Raw genomic sequence first — 23,535 nt, forward strand, 5'->3', positions numbered from 1 at the left:
CCCAGCCCAGGGTCCCAGAGCTGAGGAAAGAAGTCTCTCTGGGCTATAAAAACCAGTGCAGATTGGGGCTGAGTGACACACAGGCTGCTAGAGAACAAGCTACTACTATTAAAAGGCCAGCACTGCGAACTGAATTCACAAGCTCCTGCTTGCTCTGAGCTCCAGTGCCAGGCGAGGCTCTGGGGGACCCAGACAGGTACAGGGAGAAACTGGACTGTCTGGCTTCAGGGCAGAAACACGGGGGTGACTTTCTTCTAGATGGAAGTATTCACATTGGTCATTGTTGCTGTGTTGGGACCTCCCTGTGCAGGGCTGACTGGCAGACATTTCTGTTGGCTCCACCCTGGAGATTCCCTGAGACCCTGCCCCACCCAATTTACAACCCCACCCACCCAAGCTGTTTGCAGTGACTTTTGCATATAAATGGACTGTCCTTTCTCAGCCTAAAAGCTGTCAAGCTGCAGCTGGGTCAGGGAGCCGTAAAGCTGTTAACCCCTAGAGTGCCGGGGAGCTTGATCGCACTCCTGTCTTTCATCAAAAGTACCAGGAGCGCTATCACACTCCTCCTACAGTGTCAGTATTAGATGCTAGTAGTTCACTCTTTATTGACAGATGGCACCTAAGTGCAGGTTACTTACGATGCAGAATGTTTGTAGTTCTAAAATTGACCACTGACATTTATCTGCCTAATTTTTTACAGGCACTACGATTTTATGAAGTTTACTCAGATTTTGTAGCCCTAAAGCTTTGAAATGGCTTCCAGTTCTAAGTCTGCTTTTATTAGTGATAATGATATTGCTAAATATGTCAATTCTTGCTGTGAAGATGACGATTTTGTGGAAGATATTGGAGAAGGGTCTCCCTCTTTTAACATTATATGTTTTGTTCCAATTTTTTTCTACTAGTATTTTATAATACAATCACCAAACAATATATGTCAAAGATAAAAACAAATGTAGTAAAGGTTCCCTTAAGTTTTTGAATATGTAACTTCATTTACTTGCGAGTCATAATTTTTTTCCTAAACTGCTGTAAAATCAGCAAAAATGCCTTGGCAATTTTAGCATAGTTCCTAGGATATTGGTTGGCAATCAAAGGGTTAATAAAAGCCCAAGGCCAGGACCAGCACCAGCCTGCCTTGCTTCACAGCTGGGTCTCCTCTGGGCACTTCCAAACCTGATACAAAGAGGAGAAATCTGCAGATCTCTCTCTAGCTCCTGCTGGGTGGCCCCAGGCAATGGCTGACTTTGTACCTCCTTGGAGATCCAAGATCCATTGTACCCAGTGGTCAGAGTGGGACTATCCAGATTACAACTCCTCAGATCCATAAGGGACACACTCAGGGGGCAGACTCAGTGAGCACCAAAGCCCCACTGAAGCAAGTCCTGCCCCAGAAGGGTGTCTCCAGCACAGCAGCTCTCCCACTGTCGTCACAGCTGGTCCCCACAGCCAGTTGGCCTGGAGTTCAATTCCTCCCAGTGATACCAACAGCAATCAAGGCTCAACTACAACAAGACTGTGCACACAGCCCACAAAGGGGTGCACCAAGAGTGTCCACCTCAGGTGATTGGGGAGGCTGAGCCACTGGGCCCTACAGGACACCTACTACACAAGGACACTCTATCAACTCAAGGAGAATTAGCAGCTACCCAATATAGAGAAAGGGAAGCAGCCAAAATGCAGAGACAAAGAAACATGTCATGCCCTAACCAGTTTGGCTCAGTGGATAGAGCGTCAGCCTGTGGACTGAAAGGTCCCAGGTTCGATTCCGGTCAAGGGCATGTACCTTGGTTGCGGGCACATCCCCAGTAGGAGGTGTGCAAGAGGCAGCTGGTCGATGTTTCTCTCTCATCGATGTTTCTCTCTATCCCTCTTACTCTCTGTAAAAAATCAATAAAATACATTAAAAAAAAAAACACGAAACCTGTTTGGCTCAGTGGATAGAGCGTCGGCCTTTGGACTGAAGGGTCCCAGGTTCGATTCTGGTCGAGAGCATGTACCTGGGTTGCGGGCCCATCCCCAGTGGGGGATGTGCAGGAGGCAGCTGATTGATGTTTCTCTCTCATCGATGTTTCTAACTCTCTCCCTTCCTCTCTGTAAAAAACCAATAAAATATATTTTTTTTAAGAAGGAAGAAACATGTCACAAATGAAAGAAATGGAAGAAAGCAAACTACTTGATATAGAGTTCAAAACCACAATTATAAAGTTACTCAAGAATCTTCTAGAAACCTCCGAGGAACTTAGACCTTCAAGGATCTTAGTGAGAATGCCAAAAAAATGGAAAAGGAACAGTCATAAATTAAGCATACACTGACTGAAATAAAGAATAATATACAGGGACTCAACAGTAGACTAGAGCAGTGGTCGGCAAACTGCGGCTTGTGAGCCACATGTGGCTCTTTGGTCCCTTGAGTGTGGCCACGAAGTTTCAATTGCACTGTACATGTGTGCCCGCACATGGTATTTTGTGGAAGAGCCACACTCAAGGGGCCGCAGTTTGCCAACCACTGGACTAGAGGATCCCAAGAATCAAGTCAATGATTTGAAGTACGAAGAAGCAAAAAACACCCAACTGGAAGAGCAAAAAGAAAAAAGAATACAAAAATATGATAGTGTAAGGAGCCTCTGGGACAACTTCAAGCGTACCAACATCTGAATTATGGGGGTTCCAGAAGAAGAGAGAGAGCAAGATATTGAAAACCTATTTGAAAAAATAATGGCAGAAAACTTCCCCTACCTGGTGAAAGAAATAGACTTACAAGTTCAGGAAGCGCAGAGAACCCCAAACGAGGAATCCAAAGAGGACCACACCAAGACACATCATCATTAAAATGCCAAGAGCAAAAGACAAGAGAGAATCTTAAAAGCAGCAAGAAAAAAACAGTTATCTACAAGGGATTACCCATATGGCTGTCAGCTGATTTCTCAACAGAAAGTATGCAGGCCAGAGGGAGTGGCAAGAAATAGTCAAAGTGATGAATAGCAAGAACCTACAACCAAAAATACTCTACCCAGCAAAACTATCATTTAGAATTAAAGGTCAGATAAAGAGCTTCACAAACAAGAAAAAGCTAAAGGAGTTCATCACCACCAAACCAGTATTATGTGAAATGCTGAAGGGTATTTTTTAAGAAGAAGAAGAAGGTAAAGATAAAAAATTATAAACAAAGTGGCAACGAATACATATCAAGTGAATCTAAAAGTTGAATAAAAAATGTGATGAACAGAGTAAACGTGACTGGAATAGAATCAGGAGCATGGAAATGGAACAGACGGACGATTCTCAGAGGGAAGCGTGTGTGGGTGTGTGCAAGAAGAGATTAGACAGAGATCTTATATGCATGTATGCAGAACCTATGGACACAGACAGTAGGGTGGTGAGGACCTGGTGTGTGGGGTGGGAGCTGGGTGGTGGGAGCTATGGGGTGAAAAAGAGGGATATCTGTAATAATCTCAACAATAAAGATTTAAAAAAAGGAAATGAAGAATCTCTGGCCCCTACCAAGGACTTACTAAGTCAGAACCTCAATTTTAACAGGATCCCTAGATTATTCATACACCTTAAAATTTGAAGAGAATTGCTCTATAGTTTTTTTCAGGATAAGATGAGCTGGGTATGGTTCTGAGATGTTCATTCCACAGGTCTACTTTCCCCAAGGGCTCCCCCCCCCCCCGCTTTATTGTGTGTGCATGTGCGTGTGTGCAGGCATGGTTGCAAGTATGCGTGTATGTGGGCATGCATGTGTATATAGGCATGTGAGTGTGTGGGTATGTCTCTGTTTATGGTGTCCCTTCTTTGTTTGGCCAACACTCCCCTCATGAACTCTTGTGTCCAAAATGACTCTGTTAACAACTTTTTTTTTTTAAAATATATTTTATTGAGTTTTTACAGTGAGGAAAGGAGAGAGATAGAGAGTGAGAAACATCAATGAGAGAGAAACATCGACCAGCTGCCTCCTGCACACTCCCCACTGGGGATGTGCCCGCAACCAAGGTACATGCCCTTGACCGGAATCGAACCTGGGACCCTTCAGTCCGCAGGCCGACGCTCTATCCACTGAGCCAAACCGGTTTCGGCCTGTTAACAACTTTTGTCCTTGCTTCTGTTTATTCATACACAACCATACATTTCTTCAGTCATGTAGCTCATTCAGGGCTGGCTCTGGAAGCCTCCTGTGAGGAAATAGGGAGTAGGAGTAGATGGGTTTGCCAGGTAGAATCAAGTAAGTTTCTTGGAGTAGAAGATAGCTGACCTTCCCTCAGAAGGGCCTAGGGGTTTTTAAATTGTGTTGATAAGAACCGTGAGGTCTCCTGGAATTGTCTCATTGGCTGCCAATACCTTCAGCCAGATCACCTACATTCATACATTTTATTTATTAGGATTTGTCTTGCTTTTTATTTCTTAACGTGTTTGCTGTCAAACCCTTATTTTGAAAATCATTGCCTTGTTCTATCCATTTAGCCTTCTACAGCTCAGATTCTTCTGTTCAGCACTACTGGGTTGTGACTGGACTTCTTAGTCTCACATTTCAAAGCAAGAGTTGATAATGAGTTTTGTGTAGTGGCAGAGATTTGAAGCTCTCTCTTGAAAAGCCTTTTCTCCCTCCTTCCTTCACTGTATCTTTCCTTTCTTCTCATCCATCTTCTTAGACACATTGCTCTTTTTTAAGACCAGGGCTGGTAAAGTCCAAAGGTACATAATCTGATTAGATGAGTAATGAGGAGTACAATTTATAGATGCAAAATAAATTAATAATGTCATCAAGTTGTACTTTTGTTAAAATTTTTAAGACTGTTCTATTATCTATGAGCATCTCGTTAGTAAATTTGGTCACTATTCCCTTGTTGCCAATTTTCCGTAAACTTAATGTCTTTGATTACATAGCATTTTTCTATAATATACCTTGGTAATTCACTGTAATTTTGCTGTCCTCCCTTGTATAGGATTTCATCATACATAGTCTTAGTGCAAGAAAATATATCCAGTTTTATTTTTTTTAAATATGTATATATGTTAAATTTTTATGTGTATTCAGTATGATGATGGAAAGAAGAAAAAAGAACTTCAACATTTAATAATTCCCTATAATTATGTAGTATTGTGGTGAAGAGTTTAAACTCTGGAGTTCCACTCTTTGGATTTAAATATTGATCTCACCACTTACTGACTGTGTGACCTTTTGAAAGATACTCAGCTTTTTGAGCCTCAGTTTTTTCATTCGTAAAATGGAGATGATAACACCTACCTGATAGAGTTGTGAGGATTAGATGAGATAATTCTTGCAAAGTACTTGGCACAGTGCCTATTATATAGTAAGTCCTCAAAAAATGTTAGCTAAAAACATCAAATACACATGTGGTAATATAATTTATATAGGGTTTAACAGTCCCTATTGTCAAACATGGGATCCTAGTGGGGTAACTAACAAAACCAGAGCATAAGGAAGTGTTTTCTGCTCCGACTGGGTAGTTCATTTGATGAGAGCATTTTTCGGATACACCAAGGTTATGGGTTTGAGCTCCAGTCAGGGCACATAAAAGAAGCAACAATGAATGCATAAATACATGGAACAACCAATCCATGTTTCGCTCCCTCTCTCTCTAAATATCAATAAACAAAAAGTTTTAAAAAAGGAGAAAGTACCCTGGTAGTGTAATAGTGGTAAGCAGTGCATATACACTTAAGAACGGAAACATTTTAAAGCAGCATTTTTTACTATTTGCCATAGTGAAAGACTAAGTTTATTTTCAAGGTTGGAGTGTCAGCACAATCATGGTCTTTTTTAGGATACTGTCATCTTATATGTGTCATATTATGCTGTTACTTCTGCCTTGCACTCTCCTGTTTTCCACAACTTCTTTCTACTTCTTTATGATTGCTTAAGCATTCTCTCTCTCTCTCTCTCTCTCTCTCTCTCTCTCTCTCTCTCGCTCTCTCTCCACTCCTTTATTCCTAGGCCAGAACGAATGCTGTTTCAATTACTCTTAAAGCGTTCTATGCAAAATGTAATGATTGTATTTACACAGTGTATTGAAAATATTTTGTTATGTTTCTCTTTCCTTCCCTGGACTAATCTTGACAGTAGTACCATTGATCCTAGAATCATATTTCAGTTTAAATCCTACCTTGCCATTTGTAGTCATATAACCAGAGGGCTTTTTGGTGATAAATGATGTAAGAAAACGAGCACTGTTCTTAATAATAAAGATGATAATTGTAAATAATGGTAATAAAAACTCTTAAGTGCCTGTCCCTATGTCTTACGTAGGTATTGATAATGCTTAACTGAACCACAATGACTCCTTATCATTTATCTGATTCTGTGGCTGCTTTAAACTGTTTTCCACTTCTTGTTTTTTAAGGGATGTTAATACAATTTCATTTCATGAATCTGTTAGTCGGATGGAGTATGTTTAATTTTTCCTGTTTTATTTGATAAAAGAATTTATGTAAACCCAAGTTACCTTCATACTTGGCTCTTTCAGCAGTTTAAAATGTTTTTTTTGGCCATCAATTCAATGTATAGTTGATAACTGCAGTCGATAACAGCGTTTTCTTGTCTTAATGTCCTGCTTACTTGTTTGTTGAATCTTAACTAGAGGCAGACAGACCAGTTAGTGCAGTGTTCTCAACCTTCTGGCCCTTTAAATACAGTTCCTCATGTTGTGACCCAACCATAAAATTATTTTCGTTGCTACTTCATAACTGTAATGTTGCCACTGCTATGAATCGTAATGTAAATATCTGATATGCAGGATAGTCTTAGGCGACCCCTGTGAAAGGGTTGTTCGACTGCCAAAGGGGTTGCGACCCACAGGCTGAGAACCGCTGATTTAGTGGAAGCCATTGCAGTAGTCAAGGCAAGAGACAGTAGTGGCCCAACAAGGATAACATCAGTGGGAAAGAGAAATGAATGGATTCTAGATATGTTTAGGAGGAAATTTATAGGACTTACTGGGTGCTTGGAGATGGTTGTAGGAGATAGGAAGTTGAGTTGTAGAGAGGGGAGAAGCAAAGATGAATTCTAGATTCTGACTTAATTAAGGACTGGATAAATAAATGGTGGAATTTCTCACTGACATGAGGAACAGGAGAAGGGCAAGTTTGGGGTAAGGTAATAGTTCATTTCTAGATTTAATTTCAAGTATCTGTGGAAAATCTGAGAGGGGAGCCTTATGAGGCAGTTGGATATGTGGGGCTTAAGCTTAGGAAAGAGAACAGGGCTAAAAATATTTATTGGGTAGCTATCAGTATACATGACTGAGTTGAAGACAAGACACATTAGGGAGAGAATAGACTGCATAGCATGAGAAAAGAGAACCTAGGACTGAAAATTGAGAAAGACCTTTTTTTTTTTTTTTTTTTTTTTGGTGTTAGAAAGAGAGCATCCATTAAGAAGAAGAAAGAAATAGAGGAGAAAGAAAAATTAAATATGGAGTAAGAAACCCAGGAAAGTGTAGTTATAGAAACAGAGGGAAGATAATGTTTTCAGAAGGAGGGGATATAGTCAGCCATGTCAAATGGCCTTTACTTTCATCAAAATCTTAAATTTCTCCTTGCATTCTATGCAAGGTTTATTTAACAAATGTGGCATTAAAATATATTTTTTAAGTTGTAATGATAACCTTGTATAGTGCTTGTACTAAGCCTTTCATGATAGTTATAACAGTTCTGAGTTATTTCTATAGGTTAAATAAAGGAAGTTAATATTGGAAGGTTGGGAGATGAATATAATTATGTTAGTATCTAACTTTGTTTCTCAAGAAAGAGAGCTTTTATCTAATCTAATAAAAGACAAACATGCAAATTGACCATACCTTTGCTATGCCTTAAGCCACACCCACCAGCCAATCAGAGCGACTATATGCAAATTAATCCAACCAAGATGGTGGCCGGCAGCCATGGAGCTGGAGCGAGCAGGAGGATTGAATGCCCCAGTGATGGAGGAAGCTAAGCTTCCTGCCTGCCGCGGCCGGCTCTGAGCTCCACTCAAAGCAACAAAGTTTCAATTATAGAAGGTAAATAAATCCCAGAATAAAAAAAGAAAAAGAAAAAAGAGAGAGGTTGGGAGCTTCCGTTGCTGGGGGGCTTGGCTTGCCTGAAAACAGCCCTTAGCCCCTCACCCAGACTGGCCAGGCACCCCAGTGGGGAGCCCCCACCCTAAAGGGGGTGTGGCCAACCTGAAAACAGCCATCAGCCCCTCACCCAGGCAGGCCAAACCTCCATCCGGTGAGTGTCCCTGTGGGGGATGGGGCTTGACCAGCCTGCAAACAGCCATCAGCCCCTCACCCAGGCTGTCCAGGCACCCCAGTGGGGACCCCCACCCTGAAGGGGGTGTGGCCAGCTGCAAACAGCCATCAGCCCCTCACCCAGGCTGGTCAGGCACCCCAGCGGGACCCCCACCCTGATCCGGGACACCCTTCAGGGCAAACCAGCCTGCCCCCACCCATGGCCCAGGCCTCTCTCCTATATAATAGAAGGGTAATATGCAAATTGACCCTAACAGCAGAACGACTGGGAATGACTGGTCACTGTGACACACATTGACCACCACGGGGCATACGCTCAATGCAGGAGCTGCCCCCTGGTGGTTAGTGTGCTCCCACAGGGGGAGCTCTGCTCAGCCACAAGCCAGGCTGATTGCTGCCAGTACAGCGGTGGTGGTGGGAGCCTCTCCTGCCTCCTCAGCAGCACTAAGGATGTCAGACTGCAGCTTAGGTCTGCTCCCCACTGGCAAGTTGACATACCCTCAGGGCTCCCAGGCTGCCAGAGGGATGTCTGATTGCTGGCTTAGGCCCAATCCCCCCGGGGAATGGGCCTAAGCCAGCAGGTGGTCATCCCCCGAGGGGTCCCAAACTGCAAGAGGGCATAGGCCGGGCTGAGGGACCCCCCCCCCCCCCGAGTGCACAAATTTTTGTGCACTGTGCCTCTAGTCTAGTAATATCTATCATTAAGCCTGTACTTCCACAGGTAGTTCCTGATTATAGCTATGGGAATTAATAGAATTAATTTTAAAAATTGGTCCATCTTGTTATTAAGAACTTTTAAAATGGTAAGTAAATGTACAGTAATTTGAAGACTCTTCAAAAATTGTGTGGTTAATTGTGGAGGAGCATGAATGGTTTGAAGAAGCTCTTGTTTTTAGGAGGAGTGAATCATTGCACTCTTTATGGATCAGCTAACCAAGCAAATCATAGTGTTTTCCATAAATTTATATTTGGTCTGTAAAGTGATAGTCATCTGTGGAGTACATTTGATTTGATGTGACTCATGATTCAGATTTTATGAGTGTTGAATAACAAAGTTATTTCTTAGAACATAGGTAGTTTGAAAACTGTCACTGTTGACTTCAGATTATATTGAAATTTATTATGTTAGAAAAATTTGCCATTGTTTTATAAAATCATTTTTACATGGAAGATATGTACTTAACATCTTTGAGATGGTTATTAAGAATTGATAAGAAAACTAATGCAGGGCTTAGACTCTGGTCAGATTATTTTTAATATAATTAGAAAAAATGAGAAAAAAAATGTAATTACAGAGTAAAGGTTAGACTTCCTTATTATGTTGACATAATTGTTGGCATTTTTGCATATTAACTTGGATACTAACTATAATTAGTGTGTAAAGGCTCCATATAATGCTCTTGACATTTTGGACTAGAGCAGGAAAATGTTAGATGATATTAAATGTCTATGGAAGTATCTCATTTTAAAATATGGGGGAAGCCCAAAATATACTGTAGATGAAAGGGGAGCTGTTCTGTCCAGAGCAGGGGTCCTAGATTTTACCTGCCAGCATCCTTCCTCTTTAGCTTTTCCAAACAGTTTGATTATTAATAATTTTACCATCAAGTGTCGGTAAAGAGCATGACTATATACTGTTTATCTCATATTTTCAATTAAGAATTTATCAGCAGCCCTAAAATTCTAGCTTATAAAAATCAGGTATTGGAACATGAAAAATTATTTGTGTAAATATTTCTGGCACCTTTTTAAAAAATGTATTTTTATTGATTTTTAGCGAGAGGAAGGGAGAGGGATAGAGAAATAGAAACATTGATGAGAGAGAAACATCATTGATCAGCTGCCTCCTGCACACGTCCTACTGGGAATCCAGCCTGCAACCTGCACATGTGCCCTGACCAGGAATTGAACTGGTGACCTCCTGGTTTATGGGTCAACACTGAACCACTGCGCCACATCAGCCTGGCTGTTTCTGGCAACTTTTAAAGTCTGAATAGCTTCCTTTAATAAAGTAAATCTAATGTTATGGCTGATTTTATAATATTAGTAGATATAATTGGTAGGTAACGATAGTGATTTACTTAGTAACTACTATCTAGAATGTTTTATTAACTATTTCCAAACTACATGTATTCTTTTTTAAAAAAAAACAAGAGTTTCTAGTGGTATTTGCAATTCAGTTTTAATATTAACGTGTTCTTGTAGCTCTTTTATGTTGCAAATTGTGATTTCTAATAACATCAATTATTTTCTTTATCTTGCAATATAAAAATATAGTTTCAAAATAATAGAACCAGAATTAACGTAAACAATAAATCTCTGAGTGAAGTTTAGAGTTTCTTTATCGTTCTTTTAGTCCTTAGATTACATCCCTCTAAAAAAGGTTACATTTAACATCATTTGAAAATAATTTCATTTCTGGGTGGTCATGCTAATAGTTGGATATATGGTTAGATTCTGGGCGTTGTTTCTAAACACCTATATTAATTTATTTAATCCTTACAACTGCCATGTGAAGTAGGTTCAGTTGTTATCCCTATTTTACAGATGAATATATTTTTGCCCTCTTGATTTCAGGTTAATTTGCATTAACAAGAAAATAGTACTGCTTTTGTTTGTCGTTATGGGTTGATACAGGGAAAATGGCAGATAAAAACTGAGGAAAAGGAAAATTTTGATTAGGAAATGAGATGGTATTTATAATTTGGGACCCTGAGGATAGTATATCATGGGACTGAAAAGGGAGCTAAGGCACAATCTACACTAATAAAAGAGAAAAATGGTAATTGGCGTACGGCGATACCGTTTTCATTGGCTAATCAGGGCTATATGCAAATTAACTGCCAACAATATGGCGGCTAATTTGCATTTATAGGCACAATGCAGGGAGGCGAAAGGGAAAGCAGGAAGAAGCCCCCTGCCACTGACAGTGATCTGAAACCTAGGGGGGAGCTTTTGCCCTGCCCCCCAGCCATGATCGGAGAATCAGGCGCCTTTGCCGCCCTGGCCAGTGATAGCAGGAAGTAGGGGTGCCAGCGATGGGAGCTGGGCATGGTCGAAGCTGGCAGTCTCAGGAGGTAGGGGTCCCTTGCCTGGGCATAAAGCGAAGCCCACGATCGCGGCGCCCCCCGCTGCCACTGTGGGTCCCTGCTGCCCGGGCCGGACGCCTAGGCCAGAGGCGTTAGGCCTGGTCAAGGGGCCGATCCGGTGATTGGTGATCGGAGGGTGATAAGGGTCAACTCCTCTGGCTGAGGCATCAGGCCTGGGTGGGGGGCGGAGCCGGGGATTGGGGGGATATGATGGTCCGCTTGCCCAGGCCTGAAGCCTGGGTCAGAGGAGTCAGGCTTGGGCGGGGGGTGGAGCAAGCGATCAGAGGGAGATGGGGGTCCCCTGCCCAGGCATGATTCCTGAGCCAGAGGCCTCAGGCCTGGGCGGGGGCCAGAGCCAGTGATCGGGGGGAGATGGGGGTCCCCTGTCCAAGCCTGACACCTCTGGCGGAGGCGTCAGGCCTGGGCAAGGGGCCGATTAGGCGATCGGAGGGTGATGGGGGTCAACGCCTGAGGGCTCCCAGTATGTGAGAGGGGGCAGGCTGGGCTGAGGGACACTCCCCCCCCCCCCCACCCAGTGCACGAATTTCGTGCACCGGGCCCCTAGTAGACAATAATTTTTGTATATAACTGCAGTGCCTTGTAGAACTTTTCCCGTCTGGATAATAATGAGAGGGAGTTCTAGCTAGAAAAACCAGATAAAGTGGGAGTCTATACTATACTGATCTGTTTAAGGAGACAAAAGGGGACAGTTATCTGTAAAATAAGTTTGTAACTCACTTTTAACCTTATTTTGGTTAACTGAGGCTCAACTCAATTATATATTCATACGTTCCTCCAGATTTATATATAACCCTTCAGTAATGTCACTTAAATATGTGTGAATATATGTATAATATCAAATTTTATTACACTGTAACAAGATTCCAAGTCCAGGACTTATCCTGAACATTAAATGTTTAAATTTTAATGAAAATTAGAAAATAATGTATCTGGAATCATCAAAATCAGTTGCAATTTAAGTTACTTCTTGGCAAAATATAATGTTCAAACCAGTGGGTAGTAATGGAAGTGAAAGTTGCTACCACATTGTTTCCTGAGCAGTGTTGTCATAAGTTCCGATTGATTTGATGGAATAGATTTTCATTAGTGAAATGCTTGATTTGGTTCATGATTACTAAGGAGTACATTTTTGTGGATGAGCTTTATTACTATTAAAGCTTACACAGGATACTTTTGAATAGAGCATCCTAATTTTTGGAATTTCTTTTCTAAGCTATTCTGATGAGATCTATATCTTAGTTGAGCTTATGGCATGATAACAAGGACAAATATAGCTTTCAATACTGGTGTCTAAGAGACCATTTTGGTTGCCTTAAAATATTTTCAAGACCTTTTAATTCACTTACATTTTCTTAAAAAAAGTACTTGATTGTATTTTAAATTCATAAGACCTGAGTTTAATGGAGACTGCATTTTCTATAAATAAAATTTAGAAATTATTATTTAGTTCTTTTAAAAAATATATTTTTATTGATTTCAGAGAGGAAGGGAGAGAGAGAGAGAAACAGCGATGATGAAAGAGTATCATTAATCAGCTGCCTCCTGCATGCCCCACACTGGGGATCGAGCCTGCAACCCAGCATGTGCCCTGACTGGGAATTGAACCGTGGCCTCCTGGTTCATAGGTTGATGCTCAACCACTGAGCCATGCCGGCTGGGCTCTTAATGACATCTTTTTGTGTGTGTGTGTGTGTGTGTTGAATGACTTTTATTTTTAAACAACTATCCCACTACCCACAATCAGTGTTTTTTGTGTTTTTTTTTTGCTTAAAGTAATACAAAGGATATTACATATGTGTCCATTTCCCCCCCCCCCGCCCTAGACAGTCCCCTAGCCTCCCCTATACCCCAGTGTCTTCTTAATGACATCTTTTATATTAGCTTATATCATAAGGATAATATCATAAAGATAATATATTTGGATTATTGTTCCTGTGTCTATTTTATCAATCCAATCACATAAGACTTTTTCTTTTCCTGTTAATCCTCAGTCAGTATTTTTCCTTTGACCTTTTTTAAGAGAGAGTAGAAAAGCGAGGGAAAGACAGAGAGAAACAGATGTCAGAGAAACACGTCAATTGGTTCCCTCCTGCACGCGGGCCCTGGCCAGGGAGGAGGCTGCAACCAAGGTATGTGTCCTTGACTGGAATCGAACCTGGGACCTTTTGGTCTGCAGGCCAATGCTCTATCCTCTGAGCCAAACCGGCTAGGGCCAAACAGGACCTTTATGCCATGTACTTGCTCACTATTCAGGGAATAGAAGTCAACAAGATCTCTATTTAGTTAACTAGAAAAGTTAACTAGATGACCTTTTTGGTATTTATCCTTTTATTACAGTTAGAAATGAACGTCTGTGTAATGCCCCTGTTTTAGTGAATGTGTCATTTAAAAATGAAAAGGGAGCCCACTATATGGGAAAACATATTTGCCAATGATACATCTGATAAGGCATTAATTTCCATAATATATAAAGTACTCATACAACTCAATAAAAGGAAGACATCCCAATTGGAAAAATAGGCAGAAGACCTGAATAGACACTTCTCCAAAGAAGACATAAAAATGGCCAAGAGACATATGAAAAAATGCTCAAAGTCACTAATCATCAGAGGGATGTAAATTAAAACAACAATGAGGTATCACCTCATACCTGTCTGAATGGCTACCATCAACAAATCAACAAACAAGTGCTGGTGAGGATGTGGAGAAAAGGGAACTCTAGTACACTGCTGGTAGGAATGCAGACTAGTGCTGCCAATATGGAAAACAGTGTGGAGTTTCCTAAAAAATTAAAAATTGAACTGCCATTTGATCCAATGATCCCACTTCTAGGAATGTAACCTAAGAAGCCTGAAATACCAGTCAGAAAAATACATGCACCCCTATATGTTCATGGCAGCATTATTTACAATAGCTAAGATCTGGAAACAGCCCTAGTGCCCATCAGTAGATGAGTGGATAAAAACGCTATGGCACATTTACACAGTGAAATACTATGCAGCTATAAAAAAGGAAGGATGCCGAAACCGGTTTGGCTCAGTGGATAGAGCGTCGGCCTGCGGACTGAAAGGTCCCAGGTTCGATTCCGGTCAAGGGCTTGTACCTGGGTTGCGGGCACATCCCCAGTGGGGGATGTGCAGGAGGCGGCTGATCGATGTTTCTCTCTCATTGATGTTTCTGACTCTCTATCTCTCTCCCTTCCTCTCTGTAAAAAATCAATAAAATATATTAAAAATAAATAAATAATAAATAAATAAATAAATAAAAAAAAGGAAGGATCTCTGACCCTTTGAGACAATATGGAGGGACCTGGAAAGTATTATGCTAAGTGAAATAAGCTAGTAAGAGAAAGACAAATATAACATTATCTCACTTATATGTGGAATCTAATGAACCAAATAAAATGGGGAACAAAATAGATCCAGAGACATGGAAGCATGCAACAGACTTAAGATTCTCAGAGGGAAGGGGCAGGGTGCGAAGAGCTTAACCAAGGAATTTATATGCATAACCCATGGACACAGACAATAAATAGTGTGGTGAAGGCCTGGGGAGGGGGCGGGAGTGGGGAGAAGGGAGTCAATGGGAGGAAAAAGGGAGACATATGTAATACTTTGAACAATAAAGATAAATTGAAAAAAATTTAGTGCATTAAGTACTGTTATTTTTAAAATTCAGATTTATAGAAAAGTGAACATAATTTACCAAAGACAATTTGTATCTTCAAATAAGTAGAAATCTAGAAACAATCTTGACGTGTGCTGTTAGCCTTTATGAAATACAATATCTATATATATAAAGGCCTAAGTGACCATTCGACTGGTCCACCGTTTGACTGGTCGATCAGTCGCTATGACATGCACTGATCACCAGGGGGCAGATGCTCAATGCAGGATCTGCGCCCTGGTGGTCAGTATGCTCCCACAGTGGGAGCACTGCTCAGCTGACCAACGGACGCAGACACAGAGCTCACGGCTGGCCACCACAACCCAGAGACCGCATTGGAGCAGCAGCAGCGGCAGCGGCAGCGGAAGGCACAGTGGGGCCAGGATGAGCAGGAGCGGCAGGTGGGAGTGGCCGGCAGAAGCGGCAGGCCATGCCGAGGGACCCTTATAGGGCCTCTAGTTACCTTATAACAAGATAGAAATGTAAGATATTTATTAGAATTATATTTTTAATTTTTTGTTGAATAACTATTTTATACATCATTTTATCCTATTTATGATTAAAACAAAGGAAAAAGAATACATTATCTTTAGTTTGTTTCCATAGAATGAAGAACCATGAAACCAAAGTTTCTTAAGGGTAGGGGGGATAGTTATTTAGTAACATAATGGTAAAAGGGAGGTATATTATTGAAACATCTCTCTGTATCTTCAACAAGAATTGGTGTTTGAAGTCATCACTGCTGTATCACATTAAAATGAATAGGTACCTGATTAATATGTATTCAGTTAAAGGTAATAGGATGTATTAATGTGAGCTTGAAGATAAAGTTCTATTTAGTAGAGCTTTTTTCCTTTTGTTAGAAACAGTTGGATTTTTTAAAATGACACGTCCATTTTTAGGCAATTATTTTAAGTGTAACAGTTAATAAAAAATATTATCATATTACTTTGTACAAGTATTTAAAATCAGCGTTGTTATTTGTCCATGGCCTGGCATACTTTTATGTGTGTGTGGTTGATTTGTTGTAGGTGGCAAATGATTATTTTAAACACTTATTGAATACTGAATGGGAATTGTGTTGATGCTTTTTATTTCAAGCCTTGTATATTGTTAATCCACTGTAGTGGCCTCTAAACCAAAATTCAGTGAATGTTAATGACAATGACTAGTTAGGGAATGATAGATTTTGATCAACTAATTATCCTTGTACTAATATTAAAAATGATGGTGTTGTTTCAGTGAAATGGAATAGTGGGGTAACTGATATATGTGTATATTAAAACATAACTGCCATTATAGTGGAACTTTAAAAATGAAACCATCAAGCCTGTTTTTTGTTTTGTTTTGTTTTGCTTGTGTTTCTAATAATGCCAGAAGTTTTAGTTGACATTGTGGTTAGCAGTTTCTGCATTTACTTTGGTGCATGCATATGTAGTTATCTAGTGAATTTATAACCCTTTCTCTGTAGTTCTGTATGTATTAATAATCTCAAATAAAATGAAATAATCTTCTTATTCTGATAGAGAAGAAAAAGCTGGATCACTTACCAGTAACTGGAGTTCTCCTATTGGGTAATCTCCACAGATCCACATTCTTTGAAGTTATTGTGAATGCCTCGAGGACCAAGGAACCGTTGAAATTTCCAATTTCAGGAAGGTAAGCAAGTGCACTGAAGCATGTCTCTAGCATCTTCCAAATCCCCTTCCCCCAACTTTCTTACATATACATCTGTACTGCATGCCCCCTCAGTTCCAGTGGCTGTCCATCAGGAAGAATCTCATGCTGGACAGAAGGGCAAGAGAGGTGGATCTGTGAGGGAAAAGACCCAATAGGATAACTCAAGTTACTGGTAAGTGAGCTAGTTTTTTCAAGCTTGAGATGTTTTTCTCACATTTCTTCTTTTTAGAAGGAGCTCATTTAATTACAAAGAAAGGAAGTTGTTTGCCATAGCGTCTTTTTGTAAGCTTGATATGGATTATAGAATTTATTGTATGGATAATAAATACCTAGTTCTTAAATAGTGTATGAATAAATGTGACATTAATTTCAAAGTGTATCATTTACATAATGGCTGTTTATAAAAATTATGTTTATTACCTCATAGTAAATAGTATAATAGTTCTAAAGCAATACAAGGAATCTCTGTGTTGAAATATTATGTTAAGTCATTTGTTTGTAATGTTGCTTTTATTGAAGTAAACACTGAACACTCTAAAATTTATGCTTATGCCAAATTTGGCCAAATTCTTTTGACATAGTACTGAACAGCAAAAATAGTCTTATATAACTTGACTAGCACTTCTTACTGACATAGTTTAGATTGTACCTTTTAACTTCACTGAAGGTATATTGGGAAAATAATTCAGGGCATGCTGCAATTATATTTACCATTTTCATGTTCATTGTGGATGGACTATTGATGCGAAGGGTGGTGCAATTGTTTCTATGTGTGCTCTCTGGTTCTTCAAGTACAAGACAATTTATTGAGCTGGCATGTAAATGTTAGAAAGGGACAGAGCTTTTCATTTCTCTGTCAGTCATCACCAGGTTATTTCTAAAAGGACACTTTCAGCACATAAAGTGCCTATAGTGGTGCTTGCTTGCTCTAGCTATTTTATAAAGTTATCATCATTAGCTGGGTACTTAAAGCCTCTCATAATCCAATCCCATTCTATTTATCCAGCCCTAATTTCTGCAATTTGGAACTTTTGTTTGGTTTTATCTGGACACTTGTCATATTTATATTTTGGTTTCTGCTTTTCCATTTTCTTGAAATGGCCTTCTTTCATTCTAGTTTTCTCTAAGGTTGAGGTCATAAATTGTTTTATGCTAGCACTTCTCTGTTACTTCTGTTTCAGTGAGTAGAAACATGAGATTGCTCTGAGGGTTGAATTCGTGGGACATATTTAGGACAGTGCCTAGTAGTACATAGTAAACACTCTTCTTGTTAGCTATTTAATTATAGATTGATCTTAAACACTTCTGTGATTATAGGTATAATTCTTATTTGTATGATACAGTTTAGTTTTTAAATATTAGCTTCAGGTTATATTGCTGTTTCTTTAGAAATAAACCTCTTAAACTGACTTGTATGGTCTTTTTTTTAAGTCTTCACCCAAGGATATGCTCATTGATTTTAGAGAGAGAGGAAGGGGGAGAAAGAGAGAGAGAAAAAGAGATGAGAGAGAGAGAGAGAGAGAGAGAGAGAGAGAGAGAGAGAGAAACACAATGTGGGAGAGAACATCCATTGGTTGTCTTTCCTTTGTGCCCTGGCCAGGGATAGAACTCGAAACCTAGGTATGTAGCCTGCAACCTTTTGGTGTATAGGACAATACTCCAACCAACTGAACCACACAGGCCAGGGAATCAAGGATAGGATTCTATTGTTCTTTACCTTATTTAGTTCCTAACATCAGTGACTGAGATTAAATTGTATCCACTGAAAAAAATTGTGGTTTTTAAAAAAAATCTAAATTCACAACTATATTAACAGGTTTTTTTTTTTCCCATTTATAAACAGGTTTAGGCTTATCAATGCTGTTTGTACTGTATGTTTTTCTTAAGAACAAGTTTTTTCCCCTACAAAACTAGTATAGTGAAATTATTGTTTAGTACAATATAAACTTCTCTTATTGAACATTACCAAGGAGTGTATAGTTTTGAAAGTTAAGTTGGTTGGCTTTACTTTAAGACTTTGTGACGCATTAGAAAACAACTGGAAATTCAGTGTACTTGATTTTTTTGAGGTTTGACTATCTTAGAAGGTTGTTGCTTAATTTTGAGGAGTTGGATTTAAATATACCTGTCTGATGAAGCAGTAAATGAAATCTGTTTTCAAGGTTATTGAGGAAGGAAATGCTCTTTGACAGATTGAGTGTCACTTCTAAATAATTCACTAAAGAACCATTTCAGGTCCATTAGACAAGCCAAGATAAAGAACAAAAGTCAGATGACTTCATTGCTTGTTTTGAGTCTGCTTACGCACATCCACGTAAGAGACTATTCAATTTCATGGTTTCTTTGGTTTGATAATGGTATGATGGTTATATTGAGAATGCTCTTATTCGTTAGCAGTATATACTGAGATATTTATAATTGAACTATCAGAATGGGTTTAGGAATGGGCTCAGAAAAGAAAATGTGGGTATTTGGGGAGTGTGTGTGTGTGTGTGTGTATCTTATATAATAAGAGCCTAATATAGACAGTCCTCGGATTACGTCAGACTTGACATACATCATTTCGTGGTTACATCACCATCTCCCATTTATTTATTAAAAAAAAAATAGTTCTGTCATTTTGACATATGTACATGTGCTTTATGTTTTTTTTTATTTATTTACCACAAGTAAAGGTCAGGAGTTGTTATCTTTCTTTCAGTTTTTTTTACTGTTTCACTTCATTACTGCTGTGTATGTGCTCCATGTGAGTGACGTAGGTGCTTATGTAGGTGGGTTCTGACTTATGGCGAAAATTGTGTTACGTCGCACCATAGGAACGGATCTCCGATGTAACACGAGGACCCACTGTATGCAAATCAACTGAACAGCGGAACAACTGGTGGAATGACCAGTCGCTATGATGCACACTGACCACCAGGGGGCAGATGCTCAATGTAGGAACTGCCCCCAGCCTGCAGGCCCCAGGCCAGCCAAGATGGGTGCCAGCAGGAGCTCCCGATTGCCCTGCTGGTCGCCTCCCACAGAGGTAGGCAGTGGGGGGCAGGGCCAGTGAGTGGGTGGTGCCAGGCTGGCCAAGGCAGGTGCCAGCAGGTGCCCCCCAATCGCCCCGCCAGTTGCCCCACAGATCAGCCCTGATTGCCAGCCAGGCCTAGGGGGACTCTGCCTGTGCACGAATTTTGTGAATCAGGTCTCTAGTCCTATATAAGAAAGTGTTAATATGCAAATTAACCCGCACGCCCTCACAAGATGGCTGCCTACAACCAGGCTGGCAGCGAGGTTAGTGAGGAATGACCAAATGACTGAACAAGCAGGCTGTGTGGGTCAACCAGGTTGGAGGGGGAGCCTTGAGGGGCGACCAGGATGGCGGGGGGGAGTTGGGGGTGACCAGGTCCGCAGGGGGGGCAATTGGGGGTGACCTGGCCGACAGCAGGGGGCAGTTAGGGAGCGATTAGGAGCCAGCAGTCCAGGATTGTGAGAGGGTTGTCCAACTGCCAGTTTAGGCCCGATCCTGGGAACAAATCGGCAGTCGGACATCCCCTGAGGGGTGCCCCCCCCCGTGACCCCTACCCCCTGCTGGCCCAGTCCAATCGGCCCCCATCGGGGCAGGCCGGCTGGACCCCAACCGTGCACAAATTCGTGCACTGGGCCTCTAGTGTATATATAAAGAGAAATAAAAAGAAAGATAAAGCAAATGTTGCAAATGTTAATTTTGAGCCTTAGTGAAGGGCATATAGATATACATTGTACTTTTAACTCTTCTGTGGCTTTGATATTTTTCAGAAAAAAAGTTGGGGAGAAAGTATTTGAAAAAGAACTTTTCTGTCTGACTCAGTGGTTGAGCGTTGACCTATGAACCAGCATGTCATGGTTCGATTCCAGGTCAGGGCACATGCTCAGATTGCAGGCTCTATCCCTCTAGTGGGATGTGTGCAGGAGGCAGCCAATCAATGATTCTCTCTCATCATTGATGTTTCTATCTCTTTCTCCCTCTCCCTTCCTCTCTGAAATCAATAAATATATATATATATATATATATATATATATATATATATATATATATATTTAAAAAACAACTTTACTGTGATTCAGTTTCTCTAATTCTAAAATGGGAATAATGGAACTTGTTCTTTCCATGCTTTGATGCAGGTAGGCACAGTGGGATAACATTTGGTAGATAAAATGGCAGTCAAGAGAACTTTTAAGAAGTTTTTTTTTACCTTAAAGAAGAGTTTTACAATGGAGAATTTTTCAAAGAACATTTCACCTAAAAGTATATTAGCTTAAAATATATCTATTCCATCGCCAAGACCGGTTTGGCTCAGTGGATAGAGCGTCGGCCTGCGGACTGAAAGGTCCCAGGTTCGATTCCGGTCAAGGGCATGTACCTGGGTTGCAGGCACATCCCCAGTGGGAGATGTGCAGGAGGCAGCTGATGGATGTTTCTCTCTCATTGATGTTTCTAACTCTCTGTCTCTCTCCCTTCCTCTCTGTAAAAAATCAATAAAATATATTAAAAAAAAATATGTATCTATTCCATTTTTTAAATTAAGAGTATATATTGCATTAAAAAATAAAAATAAATCAAAAAAGAGTATATTGCATTATAATTGAACAAGAACAATCAAGAAACAAATATGTAGACATATAAAGTAATCATTTGAAATATTGAAAATAAAATATGTATAGGAAGTTTTAACTCCATAGGTGGACATAATAGAAGATTGGACACAGCTGAAGAAAGAAGTTGTTAATTTTAAGATAAAACGTGTTAACTCAGGACACAGCACAAGAAGATAAAGAGATGAAAAAAATGAAAGAAAAGCTAAGATGTCTTAGAGGTCAGCTTTTACATTGAAAAGCTCCAACCAAATGCCTTATTGGAGTTCCAGAAAAAAAGGATACAATGGTAGAGAAGCAACATTGAAGAAAAAATGACTCAGAACTTTTCAAGAATTAAAAGAAGTGGAAATAACATTGTATCAAAACTTGAGGAATGCAAGAAAAGGCCTTTAAGGTTAAATTTATAACCTTAAATTCATGTATTAGATTGAAAGAAAATAAATGAATCAGATATTCAACTACAAAAAGGAGAAAGTAAAACCAAAGAAAGAAGGGAAGAAATAAAAAAAAAATACAGAATTTGGTAAGATGGGCCATCCTATCTAATAAAAGAGAAACATGGTAATTGGAGTACGACCGCTACCCTTCCCATTGGCTAATCAGGGAGATATGCAAATTAACTGCCAGCCAAGATGGCGGCCAGCAGCCAGGCAGCTGATGCGAACAGGGAGGCTTGATTGCTTCAGTGACGGAGGACTCCAACGTTCCCCGCCTGACTTGCTGGTCTCTCAGCTGCAACTCTAAGCAACTATGTTGCAAATATAGAAGCTAAAAAAACCCCAGAAACCTGCTTTACTCAGCTGGGCTTCAGCCACCTGGACCACAACGTTGTATCAAATACAGATAGTAAACAAAGGCCAGAAACCTGTTTTCAGCAGCCTAGGCCTCAGAGCTAAAGCTGGCCCAGAATAAAAAAAGAAAAAAGAAAAAAAGGAGCGGTTGGGAGCTTCAGTCACCCGTCAGCCTGAAAACAGCCCTCAGCCCCTCAGCCAGACTGGCCAGGCACCCCAGTGGGGACACCCACCCTGATCCAGGACACCCTTAAGGGCAAACCAGCCAGCCCCCACCCGTGCACAAGGCCTCTATTCTATATAGTAAAAGGGTAATATGCCTCCCAGCACCGGTATCAGCGGAGCCGCGAGGCCTCCCGGCACCGGGATCAGTGTGACGGGGCAGCGCCCAAACCCCCTGATCGCCCTGCGGCTCTGTGTGTGACAGGGTGCAGCACCCTAACCCCCTGATCGGCCCTGCTCTGTGGGTGATAGAGGGTGGTGCCCCAACCCTACCCCCCATGGGCCCTGCTCTGTGTGTGACGGGGTAGAGCCATAACCTCCCCATCGGCCCTGCCCTGAGTGTGACAGTGGCGGCGCCCCAAACCCCTGATCGGCCCTGCTCTGTGGGTGATAGAGGGCGGCGCCCCAACCCCCTGTTGGGCCCTTCTCTGTGCATGACAGGGGGCAGCGCCCCAACCCCGTGATCCACCCTGCTCTGTGCGTGACGGGGTGGCGCCACAACTTCCCTATCGATCCTGCCTTGAGTGTGACGGGGCGGTGCCCCAACCCCCCAATCGGCCCTACCCTGAGCGTGACTAGGGATGGCATCGCAACCTCCCAATCCGCCCTGCTCTGTGCATGACAGGGGAAGGCGCCCCAACTCCCCAATCGGCCCTGCTCTGAGCCCGACCAGGGGCTGCACCTAGGGATTGGGCCTGCCCTCTGCCACCCGGGAGCAGGCCTAAGCCAGCAGGTCGTTATCTCCCGAGGGGTCCCAGACTACGAGAGGGCACAGGCTGGGCTGAGGGACCCCCTCTCCCCCCCGAGTGCACAAATTTTTGTGCACCGGCCTCTAGTAATCCTATAAAATAAAAGCCTAATATGCTAAGTATCGACTGTTGTTTGACCAGTCACTTTGATGCACACTGACCTCCAGGGGGCAGATGCTCTGACTGGTACGTTAGCTTGCTGCTGGGGTCCAGCCTATCGGGGCTGAGCGAGACAGGCCAGACACGCCCTGGAGCCCTCCCATGGTCCCTCCCTGGGCCTGATTGTGCACAGGTGAGGTCCCTCAGCCTGGCCTGTACCCTCTTGAGATCTGGGACCCTTCGGGGGATGTTGGAGAGCTGGATTCGGCCAAATCCCTGCAGGCCAGGCTGAGGGACCCCACCGGTGCACGAATCCGTGCACTGGGCCTCTAGTCAATAATGA

The 23,535-nt window shown here is 41.4% G+C and overlaps 2 protein-coding genes across 2 annotated transcripts in view; both read left to right on the forward strand.

Annotated features, from left to right (window-relative positions):
- The window catches only part of ZCRB1 (zinc finger CCHC-type and RNA binding motif containing 1), an 86,410-nt gene extending 69,828 nt beyond the window's left edge, over positions 1-16,582 (forward strand). Inside the window, exon 9 of the mRNA XM_081082841.1 lies at positions 16,555-16,582. The gene's annotated coding sequence lies outside the window, so the exon portion shown is untranslated. The remainder of the gene's footprint in view (positions 1-16,554) is intronic.
- Positions 1-23,535, forward strand: part of YAF2 (YY1 associated factor 2) — a 111,241-nt gene that overhangs the window by 16,495 nt on the left and 71,211 nt on the right. The window lies entirely within an intron of this gene.

Source organism: Myotis nattereri (genome assembly GCF_964212035.1).
Source record: "Myotis nattereri genome assembly, chromosome: 2".
Taxonomy (NCBI): Eukaryota; Metazoa; Chordata; class Mammalia; order Chiroptera; family Vespertilionidae; genus Myotis; species Myotis nattereri.